General features: G+C 44.7%; 1 protein-coding gene across 1 annotated transcript in view; it reads left to right on the plus strand.

The window, feature by feature from the left end:
- Window positions 1–13,440, plus strand: part of LOC126545605 (coactosin-like protein) — an 829,152-nt gene that overhangs the window by 127,287 nt on the left and 688,425 nt on the right. The window contains exon 2 of the mRNA XM_055061883.2: window positions 10,491–10,599. The gene's annotated coding sequence lies outside the window, so the exon portion shown is untranslated. The remainder of the gene's footprint in view (window positions 1–10,490; window positions 10,600–13,440) is intronic.

Consider the following 13,440-nt stretch of genomic DNA (forward strand, 5'->3'; position numbering starts at 1 on the left):
AAGAATATGTAAATATTCATATACCCATATATAGAGTTAACACAATTCACCTAGCCCGCAAATTCCTTCTACTGTGTCTTCACGTGAACTGCCTTGGAAAGAAACGGAGCGACGAATTTAAATAGGGCAACAGTTGCAGTCAAGGAGTAGGAATTCAAGAGGGAGCAGAAAAAAGAAAGGTTGCAGTAAGGACACGGAGAAGCTGAAAGGCACGAAAACTATCGGTACTTTGAGAGTGAAAGCGAAGCAGCGGTGGGGTTTGGAGGGCGCTTCTTTCTCTCAGGAAACCGACGCAGCTTGCGTCTCGAGTGCCTTGATTAACTTTGTTAAGGAGCTTCGACTCAAGTTCCCTTTTGTAAAAGTTCCGACCATCTATTTTCGCCGAGTTCTTCGGCCTCCGCGAAGTCTGTGAAGCTCTGTGACGAAATCTCAATATAAACTTTCTTGAAACTGCACTCGACGACAAATTGAGCCACTCTGATTGCCTGTCGGTGCAATCAGCCTTTTCGAGCTATTTTGTTGCTCTGTCTGTCCGCAGGATTGGTAAAATTTGTGCTATTATTGTGAATGTTACAGATAGAGTAGACGTCTGGTTGAAATACCTGACTGTGTATAGTTTGTCTCTTAAGTCACTGCATGTGACAAATTACAGATGTCGTTACCCACTAGATTTTCGTTTCGTAATTTCAAGATCTTATGTATGTTTTTCTTGGGAGTTGAGAAAAAAAGGCCGCTTTGGTAAAGCTTTTCATACGCAAGAAGCGAGCCCAAGAACGAAGGCTGGCCAATCACGATAGCGAAGTAGATTATAGCGCAAGCACCGGCCAGTGATAGTCTTCAAAACCAAATGGTTGTCTTAATCTCGCCCCGCGTTTGAAGATGAAGCGCCACCTTAACTTGAGCGCCCTGTCCGCGCGCGTGGCGCTCCATAGCCAGCTTCCTGAGCGTGCTCTTTTCATGAATGGCCAGCACACTTGCCTTGTTGCCGCAATACGTCAGTTTTCCTTGTACTATAATGAGGGAACGAGCAAGTTTATGAACCAAGCAACACAACATGTGGCAACAACAGATTATCCGAGATACCTTCAGAATTCTTCCATCGGAGTTTGTGCAGGAATCCGTGTAATATTCGTAAATACATCTTTATTTCAGTTGGGGATGCTTTCAAAGACGTTAAGGTGGTAGGGATAAACTATGTCAATGCTCCATACTTGGATCACAGATGGAAGAGAGGAGCACACTTTCTGCAGAAGGTAGATTTTAATGGTTATTATGTGTTCAACATGAAGATTGCTGGCATCCGCTCTTACGATTCTAGCGTTTGCTGCTATTCGATTGCTGGGCGGTCAAAAGAACGTGCCACATCTGTCGCCATGGTCATGAGTGGCTCTGGCTAATACACCCCCATGGTCAGATGCTGCACATACACAAAAATACTCAAGAAGTGTGGACTTGAGAATAGCCTTCGCCGTAGCTGAATTAGGTTTTCCTGTGCTTTCCTGGGCTTCATATGCTTCGAGTATATATATATATATATATATGTGTGTGTGTGTGTGTGTGTGTGTGTGTGTGTGACAGAGTGGGAGAGAGCACGGTAGCAAACTGGGAACTCTCATCCGGTTGACCTCCCTGCCCTTCCTTTCTTCCTGTATATACATGTTAGTAAATGGCAATTCTTCAGGCTACCTTTAAAACGTGAAGAACTTGACCGATGCTACAAAGTAAACAGAGCAAGTGTTTGCACAAATTTGTGCACAAACTAAACACTTGTTCGTTTTAGTAGCATCGCTCAAGTTCTTATATGTATGTATAGATATCTGCTATTACGGCTGGTTGGCATTTATAGCTACACACTACTCTGGAGTATGAAGTGCGTAACGAATACGGGCTGATTCCATATTAGCAATATGCATATTCCAGAATGCCAGGGCCCAAATTAAAAAAAAAATCCCCCTCCAGAACTGTTACCATTGGTTGGCCGCCTTTGCTCATATACTGTCCAACGTCCCGATTGACTGGTATATCTGCTCTTGCGAACACTTCTAGCGTAGGATCAGATGCCATCCATTCGTGATGTAGAGCACATTATTAACGAGCCGGCTCACGCCCAAGGCAAACAATACTCACGAATGAGAAGCATTCTGAATTCGGCTCGTAAGGAACCGTATTCACAAATCTTCTCTTACGTATGTGCGTTTTACTGCTTACCCGACGTTCGGACAAACCGCACTTCTAATTGCAATCAGCGTTATAACAAGACAATCGCTGACGGTACTTTCACAAGATAAGTTTCGTGATTATTGGCCTAGGGCTGTATTGAAAAAAAAAAGGACTTACTCTAAAACTTCTCGTAAACGCAAATGCTAGCCAATTATGACGTTGGAGAAATTAGTAGCCAAGACGGCGGGTTAATGATAAACAGCACCTATAAGAACGAGAAGCTTTAGGAATTCGGGCCCGCTTTTGTAGCCGTAAAAGGGGTTACTCTCCATACAGTATAGGCATTTCCTTTATTCCTTTTCAGTGCATCGACAAACACATTTCGCTTCGTTCACCGTAATATTAATTGTTTCATTCTTCTTTACAACCTAATGTAGAAAAGCGTCTACGATCACTTTGGTTTGGTACAAACTGTACTTGTGTAAATGAATTCAGTGTCCGTGATTGCTCGCAGTGAACTTTTGGCATATTATTAAACATAATGAAACAAAAATCTCGACAGTGGTCTAGTAAACACTAGCGAATTATCTGATTCAATCAATTCGTTAATTGACTAGCTCCAAACACCTTCACCACCACCCAATTTCTCCCGCTTTGATCCGAGCCGGATTATTTCTTCTTTTTTCCTTTCTATTTCTTTTTTTTTTTGGCTTCAGTCTGAGTTTGCCTTCACACAAGACGTGCTGGAAATGTCGCGCGCGTGCTAGAAACAATCGGTCGAAGGAACTCGAGATGATGGCGATGTCTCCTGCTGCGCAAAAGCCGCCCCAACAAAGACCGATTCTTCTTGATTGGATTGCAGCTAATGCAGCGAAAACCCCTAAACAGACAAATCAGCGACGTGCAGAAAGGGGAATACATTACGATAAAAGCTTTTTTTTCCCTCTCTCTCCCGCCTATTTTCGTCACGTCATTCAGCTTATAGAATGTGACGCCGACGGCAGCGCTGGCCTCTCCGGTGGCGATTCTCGAGGCCAATATAATTCAAGGCGTCGGGGGAAGGAGGGGTCAACTTACTCTGGCATGGAGAGCCGCCTCACAAGCACCCAACGCAGTGCTGATGACCTAGAACTAAAAGCGAGCTTTTCTTTTTTTTTTCCACCTTGACTTCTTCCTCTTTATTATTATTTTAGGCTTTTTCTACTTAATACGAAAACGTCCAATGCAATGCAAATAAATGAACTTGACTTGGACTAATCTTGCATTAATTAGCATGTACAAGAGGCAGTGACCTCGCGGATGCCCTGCCGTAAATGGAAGGTGCGCACTCTTCTAAACAAGGCTTTCGCTCTCTACCTGCAGGACCCAGTCGGGGCCAGCGATCGCAGCGTGTGTCCGCGGCGTGCGGCGCGTCGCCGCGGGCATTCGCGGGTTCTCGGTGTGCGGCCGCAGCGGCTCTCTGTCTGTATCGACCCGCATCTTCCCAATAACGTTTCCTTCGGCAGTGCGCGAGATTTATGAAGCCAGTGCGACACGACACCCAATAATCATCGTTAGTTTCGCTCGCGTTATTAACACGGCGTCTGGCCCGACGCTGTGCAGCCGCGGTCGTCCCGAAACCACTATTTGCTCGCCATGCCGGGCGCGCGCTCGACGCGGGTGTGCTTTCCTGCGTGCACCGCCGGGGCGACCCGCTGAAGCGACACGCGGTTGCGCGACGTTGCCCTTGTTTTTGACACACTCACAGTCCCGAACGCATTTGCTTTGGCTCTTTTGCTTCTTTATTTGATTCGCGCTCAATGAACGTCTTGCGCTCTGGCGGGATAGGAAAAAAAAAATCCGTGAAAGCACAGCGGCAGCTTTGTGCATGAACGTAGCACGCTGGTGTGCTCGACAACAACGAGAAGGAGGAGGAGAAGTAAGTGGCTATAAGACAGAAGGAAACGGCGGTAAGATAAGGAAGATGAAAACGAGAGTAACAAAAAGAAAACGAATATTGGTAACCCCAGCACGACATAATTGTGGTACCGCAGGATTAAGCTGAAAACAAGCACAAGTGTAAGTGCCCTGAACTAAAACTAATGAATAGCGGAATGAAGTTGCCAAGGTACACTGCCTTTAAAGAGCATCTGTTCAAAACAAACACCCACGCACACACCCGCACGAAACCAAGTTTCTGACATGAACATCGAATACCACGCCGCATTTATTTGATAAGAGGCTCTTGGTGTCCTTGGCCTGCAGTGTACGACACTCGACGAATGTTTGTACCCCAGTGGTTGTGCGTCTCGACGCGATCGGGCTCATCGCGCTCTACTTACTTTTCTAGAGTTAACTTGCTTTGGTTCACGTTTGTAGCGTCGATACTATTTATTCTATTTAACATTCTGTAGTAGCCTGACCTTCAGTGACTGGCCCTAATGTGTGTGATCTGTACTGTATGTTCCACTTTATCCTTTTAGCTTTGTCCTGTTACTCTTTCTTTCCCCTTTCCTTCCCTCCTTCCTATCTTCCATTTCTGTGTTGCAGTCACCTCCCTTTTGTAGGCAGGCGTTGTACCCCTTCCGGTGGCACCTGCCAGCCTTCTCCTCGCTTTGCCTTTCCTGTTGAATGCATTTATGTTTTCAAATCAAATAATAATAATTGGTCATGAGGAAAGCTGTCTTCAATAATGAGATGTGCATTGACATAATAGGCAGTCATGCCTTTCTGCCGTGCCCAAGAGGCCGATTTTCCCTGCTACGAAAACAAGAAGCAGGAAAGTCGACGCGCTGCTATTTACGTGAGTTTTTGAGTCAACCTTTTAATTGCTTGTCAACCGATGCGTCGTGCTTTCAGGAAAGGCTAAGACCATTGATAAGAAGAAGTGTTCTATTTTTCTTTATTTCTTTCTAGTATTGAAAGCTACGTATCTAGGCATCTTATTTCGCCCTCTTAGGCTTTGTTGCAAGTGGTGGGCCCAAAATACAGTTGCGGTGGCACCCGACACCAATCTCTGCGATCTTTTACTGGAGTTTAATTTGTACCAGTAGTTTTGACGGTATACTTTCTTTTTTTTCGTAACAGTTTATTATCTATCCTTCGCTTGCTTTTTTTTTTTTGGGGGGGGGGGGCAGGCATTCTTTGCGCTTTGTTGGTAATTTGTAATAGCTGGCAGTTTACTGACCATACTTACCATACTTCAACAACAGCACAACCGAGTGGTTCAAAGCTGTGGCAAAATGGTACCTTGTACGCATTCTGTAACGATACTTTTTCTGGTACATTCTTTAAGGCACCTGTGACCGTCACTAAAATTCAAGTTCCCTTGCACCGCAGTTTTTCACTTGAACCTAGAATAGAGCCGTAAAAGAAGTTGGCTACGTGAGTATGATATTCACAGTGTGTATAATAATAATTGGGCATGCAAGCAGCCTCACTTAAAAGGAACTTAAGCTGGCGGCCTTTCCCGTTGCCTCTGGAAAGCGTAACTCACGGGGGCACTGGTGAGCCTAATAACATAATGCACACTGAACGTAAATATTGTAGGTGGGACCTGATGATTACTCGTACCTGAAACTATAACTGCCGTTGGCCAGCAGCAGGCACAGCGAAGGGATGGTGAACTAGGGATTTAAATATCTTAGAAGCCCACGCGTCGACGGCTACGTTGACGCCCCTGGCAACACCAATGTTATTTCGACATCGTGGTAAACGAATGGATCGTAAAGACCACGCGTTTTCGTGCATGAGATATGTCAAATTCGGAAAGTCTTTCTTTCGTAAGAGCTGTTTGCTATTGGCTGGCTGCCTTGACTAATAATAGGTCTGACCTCGTGATTAGCTGACACTTGCTCTCACGAACAAATACTATTGTAAGACCTTGTTTTCTTGTGAATTCGGCCCCAGAACAAGCATTAACAAAAAAATTCTGACGCAATAATGGTTCGTAAGAGAAGATACCAGCCATTCCTGACGTTTGACATATCATTAGCTAAAGCAGCCAGCCAATGGCAAACAGCTCCTATGAAAGAGAGGCCTTGTAAATAGGCCTTGACTTAAATATTGTAACAGCGCAAACACATGCATCCACAAAGTAATAAGGACGAGGTGTCTCGTCCTTGTTACTTTGTGGATGCATGTGTTTGCGCTGTTACAATTTTTAAGTCAAGTATGCACAAACTCGCCCAGAAAGAAGTTTTGATGAATGTAAATAGGCCACAGGGCCCACATTCAAACACACTCTCGTGATAGAATTGTTCGTAAGAGCAATATTCAGTAAAAGAAATCGCAGTCTTCTGGAGCCGAATTCACAAAGCTTCCCATTTCTAAGCACTTCCTAAGTACTCTTCCCCATAGGTCGGGTGCCTTCGCTAATTGTGTGTCCAGCATCAGGACTGGCTAATATTTTCTCTTACAAACATTTATATCGCAAGCGCTTTCTGTGAATCCTGTCCCTGTTAATTAGTAAGCAAAGTTCCGCGAATTAACTTGTCAATGTTAACTCTGGGCCCATGTAGCAATTGTGATATTCAAGCCCAGTGGTAGCACAATCTAATTTACTTAGCAGAAATCCTTAGACTAGCATCGATTTCAAGATATCCCCGCAAAAAAAGAAAGAAAAGCATAAAAAACTATGAAATGAATTCATGATGCACTAAGTATTGTCCTGCATGAAGGCTTTCTGTTACAAGATCCATCATAAAGTAAATGGTTAAGCAATTTTTTTTAGAGCTTTGCTAATGTACAAAGTGGATACTGCGAATTCTCGTTCAAATAATATCCGCCTCTTCAAGTAGCTCAAGTTGTGAAACGAAATTAGGCTATGAATCAAAACTGATTTTTAAAAGAAATCTGTCGCAATAAAAGGACAAAAAAGATATGTAGAAACGCTCACTGTGCAAAAGTAGTTGCTTTCATGGTTTCTTGCGCGTGGAACACAAGGACGTCGTCTACAAATTGAAGTAGTGTTGGGAGCACTCATCTAAATCTGTAGTCACATCTGAGGTTCCTTGGTATGAACCCCGGAAAGAAGCTCTCGTTGCTGGATTTTGCTACCTCCTCTGAATACGCCGCGAATTTTCTCGCGTGTGTGTTTGCGCGGGTGAATTCGCTTCCTGTTCTTTGCCTCTAGAATCGTTAAGTAACATAATCATGAGCAGCCTTGTTAACCTTGCTGCCTGTGTTCTCTTTCTTCTACTGAAACTCTGATGATTATAACTAAAGCTGTATCAAATTTTATAAACTGAAAAATAGAGTAAGCTCAAAAAGAACAAGACACTGCTGTATATTTTGTGCCACCTTCCCATCCTGATACGCCAACGCTGCAACATTTTACTCTATTTAAGCTCATACGTAGAACGAAACATACTGCTTTGAAACTTTCTACCCAGATCTCCCTTCACCATATCTTCACTCTGTGGCAAGATGACCAACGCGTATGGCAACTTACCCGGCGGGCTACATTAAGGTGGGATTAGCTTATCTGAGCGTACGAGAAAGCGGACTCTTCCAGACCGGCAAGAGCGTTTCACCTATGATGAAACTAGAAAGCAGCCTCCAAACGGGAGGCAACTCGTGCGTACTTGGTCTGTCAAAATCGAGATATTCTATTCCTCCAAATAGAAGCAGGCGATATGGCTGCCGAGCACTTTCACCGAATTAAATCAGGCGCCGACTTTATCACGCCGTGAAATCCCGTTGTTGGGGTCGTTACATGTCCAGTACGGGCACGAAAAGATACAGTAAGAGAGCGGATTGATGCGGCGCGTGGTTTCCTTTAAACGATATTGGATATCATGCGTGTCTGCTAATCTTGCTGCTTTTATTTAATTAAAGAAAGAACAAATCACGCATTCGTCGCGCTTCGGGGTGGATCCCAACAGCGACCCTTTAGCCGCTCCAAGTTTTGTAAGACTCTGCCAGCGCCATTCAATGTCGCTTGCCATTATTGGAAATGTATACTGCGTCACATACAGGGCGGCGGCTGGGGTTTTGAGAAATACACTGCTTTATGGCAGTGTTTCTCCTACGTAGCCGCAATGAGCTGGGTTTCACTGCACTGAAAGGGCAGAAAAGGAAAAAAAAAAAGAGACAGAGAGAGATAGCGAACGTGACATAGCGTTCAGTGGTGGATGCCTTGACTCAAACTTATATGACCACACAGTGCCTCTGTGTCCTTTTTTTTTTCTTTTACTCTGGTGAACTGCCCGTTATTGTCCCCTGCGGAATACTATAGGAGACGTGTACACGTACGGGGCGTTGTTGTTCGGTATGGGTCACTCGATATTGTCGTCTCTTTCTCTTACAAGGTCACGCCACAATAGGCGGCGTAAAACTTATTTATTATCTGCAATCACTGCGAGATTTATAACCGTGAGCCATTCTTCACCCGTAGTGCGCAACTAACGCTCGAAGTGGCGGAGTGAAGCTCAAAGCTGGTTGCACTGATATGGCCAAAACCAAAATGAAGCAAGAAAATGCGTTATTCTTCTTTCTGCTTTGGAAATGCCATCTAACAGTATTTTCTCGCTGTTGCGAAACGTACTCGTTGTTGCATTTGGTTACAGAAAGAAGAGATACAAGTTTTGCAAAATGCGCTGCCGCTGCTCTGCGCCTGCGACACCGGTAGTTCGTGGCGGCTCCTTTGTGAAGCAGACTTCCTTTTATTATACTTATTTTTTTTTTTTTGTAAATAAGTACCATGAGCTTTCGCTGGTGTTGGAACAAGGCGGGTACTCACGGAAACCATAAGGATACGTTGCATATCATAGTGTGTAAGGTTTCTCTTTGCCCTAATGCATGTATACAACAAGAACAACATGAGAAGATGCACATTTCAGAAGAAAGAAAAAAAAAAGTTATCAAAGCGGCTGTTGAGCTGCGCAAGATAACCATTTCTAATAGGTGCAGATTTTCAGCTCAGGTTACCATCGTACACGTGAAGTGGCGCACAAAGGTAAAAAGAAATGAGGCCGTGTTACTCCAGAAGTGATGGAGAAAGGCAGAGAGCTACGCCATCGCTAACAGTGGAGAGATCATCGTTTACCTTGGAAAACATGAGAACAATACGAACATTGTCTTCATCGATAGTGGTATTGTGTAGGTCAAATAAGTGCAATGTATGCATTGTCAAATTTGTTTCACAGCGTGCAGGATACACGAAACCCCACTGTGAAAACCTTTAGCGAAAATTGGCATTTAGTGCAAGGAAAAAAAAGTATATCACGGCCGATATACACAATGTTCCACCCAAAGCAGTTGCTTTATGGCTTTAGTGTTGCGCTGCTAAGCACGGAGGTCGCAAGATCAAATCCCAGCTACAGCGGCCCCATTTCGATGGGGGTGAAATGCAAAAACACCCCTGGGTGCTGAGATTTGGATGCACGTTACAGAACCACAGGTGGTCAAAATTAATCCGCAGTCCCGCACCACTGCGTACCTCATAATCAGATCATAATTTTGACACGTAAAACCCCATAATGTTTTTACGCAATGTTCATTTTCTTCTGTGAACCACCTGGCCCCGCTTTTTATTTCGCTGTTATCAGTTCTGAAGCATTTTGCGTATACTATGGACAACCAGCGCTGAAACTTCGCGTGCCAATAGCAACGTCGTAATACGCAGCCTAGCGAGCAGTGCAAACAGTTTTCAGTAGCACACGCGACTTATCGCCAGCAAATTCACCGTTCATGTTGAGGTACATGCGTCTAGATTCTGATCTGACTGGGAGCCGTCGGGCTAGAACGTGTGAGCGCATGCGCTTCTCCAACGCGCCTGGGTGTGGCCAGAGCTTGGCTGGACGCATAGAGCTATAAAGAACGTTGATACAGGCGCGCGCCTGTTATTATCCAAGTGGTCCTACCATTTTTGGGGCCTCCCTATCGGATGGTGTCTGCATAGGTCAGCTGCACACTGAAACTGCCGTAGCGCCTTCTGGCCAGTACTGGTTCCCCATGAGGGTTGAATATTGTGCCCAATGTTTACGCATGCGCAAGTTGTTTGAAAAATTGAAAGTACGCTTTATTGCATTCTGCGCACCAGCCTGCCGGAGCAAGCTTTCGTATATTAGTATTTATAAGAGTGCCCGCCGCCACAATTATTTGGTAAATAACAGAAAATTAGAACGAGAATAGTGGGAGACATGAGAAAACGCAATAAAATAACACACAAACACTTTAGAAACCAAAGGTTTCTTCCCTCTGGTGTACTGTAGAGCCATTTCTTATCATTCGGCATTGTTCTCTTGGTCTATACGGCGCCTCGTTTCGTGGCTTAATTGCTACTGTTTTATGCTTGTGACCAATGGCATGTGTAACGTGAGATTTTACTTTTCTCTTCTATATACCAGGAGCAGTCCCGCAGTCTCAGCAGGTTCCGCACTGCTTCGCATTTCTGACGGCTGTTCGCCCGGCTGCCTACCGCCAAGCACCATATAACTCCCAAGAATTTCTTATGAGGTCAGTTCAGCTTTGTACTTGTTTCACATAAGCAATATGAATAGCGCTGATTGAAGTGGGCCAAAAAGTAAAATAAAATTTAAAAAATGAATTTTGTGCGGGATATATTGTTAGGGTGTGTGCGGGTACTCGAATTCGACGCACTCCTGTATTTTAAGATATCAACAAAAATTCAGCGCCTTTGATGACCAATAAATGAGAGGAAGCTTTGCCAGGCGTGCTCCTTCCCGCTCACGGATCACAAGAGAAAAAAATTAATTCCCTATACACGAAACTTATTTGACCGAGGAACTGCAGCAGGATGGGGAAATGAAGCTTTCGAATTTGCCCAGAGCCTTCGTTAGGTAGGTTGGAATACCTAGGGTACAACTGCATAGGTTCGAAGAAGCACTATTCCTGCTACTCTATTTCGCTTATCGGTAACACATTTGCTGTAGAAAAATTTTTTTCTGTCTATAGATATAAATACACATAAAGAGAACACTTAAGCACGAATAAGCACTAGCACATTGTTGCAAGAGGTACAGAAGAAGAAAAGACAAAACAACAACAATGAACACGAGTCAATATACATAGATTCACAAATAAGTGTTCGAAGTACTAGAACATCAGTTGTCAAAAACAATGTCTGCGTGCCTGAAGCACACGGTTCATTTCTCTATCAATCGATATGTTGCGCACGCTACAGTTGCATTCGTTATCGACCGCTAGCATACTCCAAGCGACCCTCACGTCTGCAAATTATTCAAGTATTTACATGTGCCAAGGTCATGCTTTGGTTAACTTTCTTTTGCTCGGCGTGAAATTGGTTTGCACTTTATTTGGCGCAACATTACTCGCTGCCGGTAGTTGCCTGATGGTAAGCTTTAGTCGTCACTGAACTTCAGCGCAGCAGGATTTTGGGCGCATTGCGGAGCCGAACATCCTGCTACGGTGACTCTCACCTGTACGCGCTAAACATGTTTAAAGAATAAATATAATCTGGAGCGTTTTTATCACGCCGTAAGCGTCGTTTAATCCGTAGAACGTAAGCCAACCTTACCCTGTTAAACATGGAAGCCCGCTTTGAGCCATTTCTAAGGCATTTCAAGTACGCCGCTCAGACAATCATTCATGGAAGCTTGCGACGAAACCGCATTTGTAAGCTGGCGCCTGAACCAGCTTTAAGTGGACGTCTATAATCCAGCGGCCGACCGATAAGCGAATGTGCATTATCAAACCTCCGGCTGGCGCCGTTTCTGGCAGTGCCCTTAGGGCCGCCAGCTGGTCTCAAAGCATGCTAAGTATGGTAGGCGCCATCCGAACGCAAAGCAGTCAAGCAAATAAAGTATGCAGTTCTTGAGTACATCTGCGGAGGAAAGCGGATCTCCTGAAATCTCTTTCACCAGGAAGCATAATGTACGCCGTCTCAAGATATTATACCGCTGACCGGTTTATCTGAAGTGTGCTTGTGCATATTATCCATACAAGAGGAAGGACAGATTTACAGGAAACTGGAGGTTAGAAGAGATTAGCAGTGGTAGAAGCAATGTGGTTGAAGACAAGTCTCCTTGTCGAAAAGTTGGCTTCGGCGACATTCCTTGTTTATACATTGTGCACAGTAGCGAACCAACCGTATTCTGTAACGTTTCGGTTATCGAAGAATTCGCTTTGCGAGCAGCGATTGGTCGCCGGAGCACGCCCGCATATTATGATGGTGCCACTCAAGAACGTAACCGTTGGCTGCTACGAAGCGCACTGGCGCGAGGTGCTTCGGTGTGATCCAATGGCCCAGTGTGCCATGTGCAGACCCTGTGCGTGCCGTGTGCACGGGCGAGATCGGTGTTCAGAGCAAAATGGTTGGGGAAACTTACAGTAGGAGTGGGCCAACTGAAATTTGGAAGTGGGCCAACTTAAAATTTGGGGGTGGGCCAACCTGAAATTCGGGAGCGGACCAACTTCAGATTTACGGGTGGCCAAACTAAAATTTGCGGGTGGGCCAACTCGAAACATGGGGTGGGTGAACTTTAAATTTGGACTCGAGCTAACCTAAATTTGGGGGTGGGCCAACTAAATTTTCGGGGTGGCGCGACCTAAAGTTTAAGGGGGGGACTTAAATTTGGGTGGCCAACTTAAATTTGGGCGTGGCCAACTTCAGATTTGGGGTGGGTCAAATTGAAATTTGGGGGTATGCTTCCGCACCTTCGGCAACTCCTGGGGAATGTCTGCGCCCCATGTTAACGTACGACGCACCGCCTAGCGACATAAACGGGTCAACCGCAGCAAACAAAATAGGCTAAATCACTCGCCTCCAGTATGTCACACACACGTTTCATAATGAAAGACATAAGCCTCACCAATAGCATCAACAAATTATTTGTAGTAATTGTTGTAACCAAGAAAAGTCCACAATTTGCTGTATTTTCGCTTGGTTTGTGACGTTCACTTCTAGAAAAAAACCTGCGCGCCGATTAGTCTCTGTCCTTCCTCTAGGTTTCATTACGTCAGCTGACCGCCCAAATGTGACACCACCACCAAATTGAATTCTTCGGAAACCGAATCGTGACAGAATACGGCTCCAGGATAGACTTGTTGTTAGGAGACGTGCAACTTTCGAGGTGTGTTTTCTGCATAGAATTGATTTCAGGGACTGTCTTCCCTGCTCATAACGTATTTCCCATCTACATCATCTAAAATAAAGAAGGAGCCAGCCTTTGTGAGGCACTTTATGCCTGCTTACATAACTTTTATACCACAGTGTGCTAGTCCATTTGTCGGCAAGCCAGCCTTTCTGAAGCGCTTTATCACTGCTTATGTAACTGTTATACCACAGCAACAATATATATATATTGTTACGGACCA

The sequence above is a fragment of the Dermacentor andersoni genome, chromosome 1 (genome assembly GCF_023375885.2).
Source record: "Dermacentor andersoni chromosome 1, qqDerAnde1_hic_scaffold, whole genome shotgun sequence".
Lineage (NCBI taxonomy): Eukaryota > Metazoa > Arthropoda > Arachnida > Ixodida > Ixodidae > Dermacentor > Dermacentor andersoni.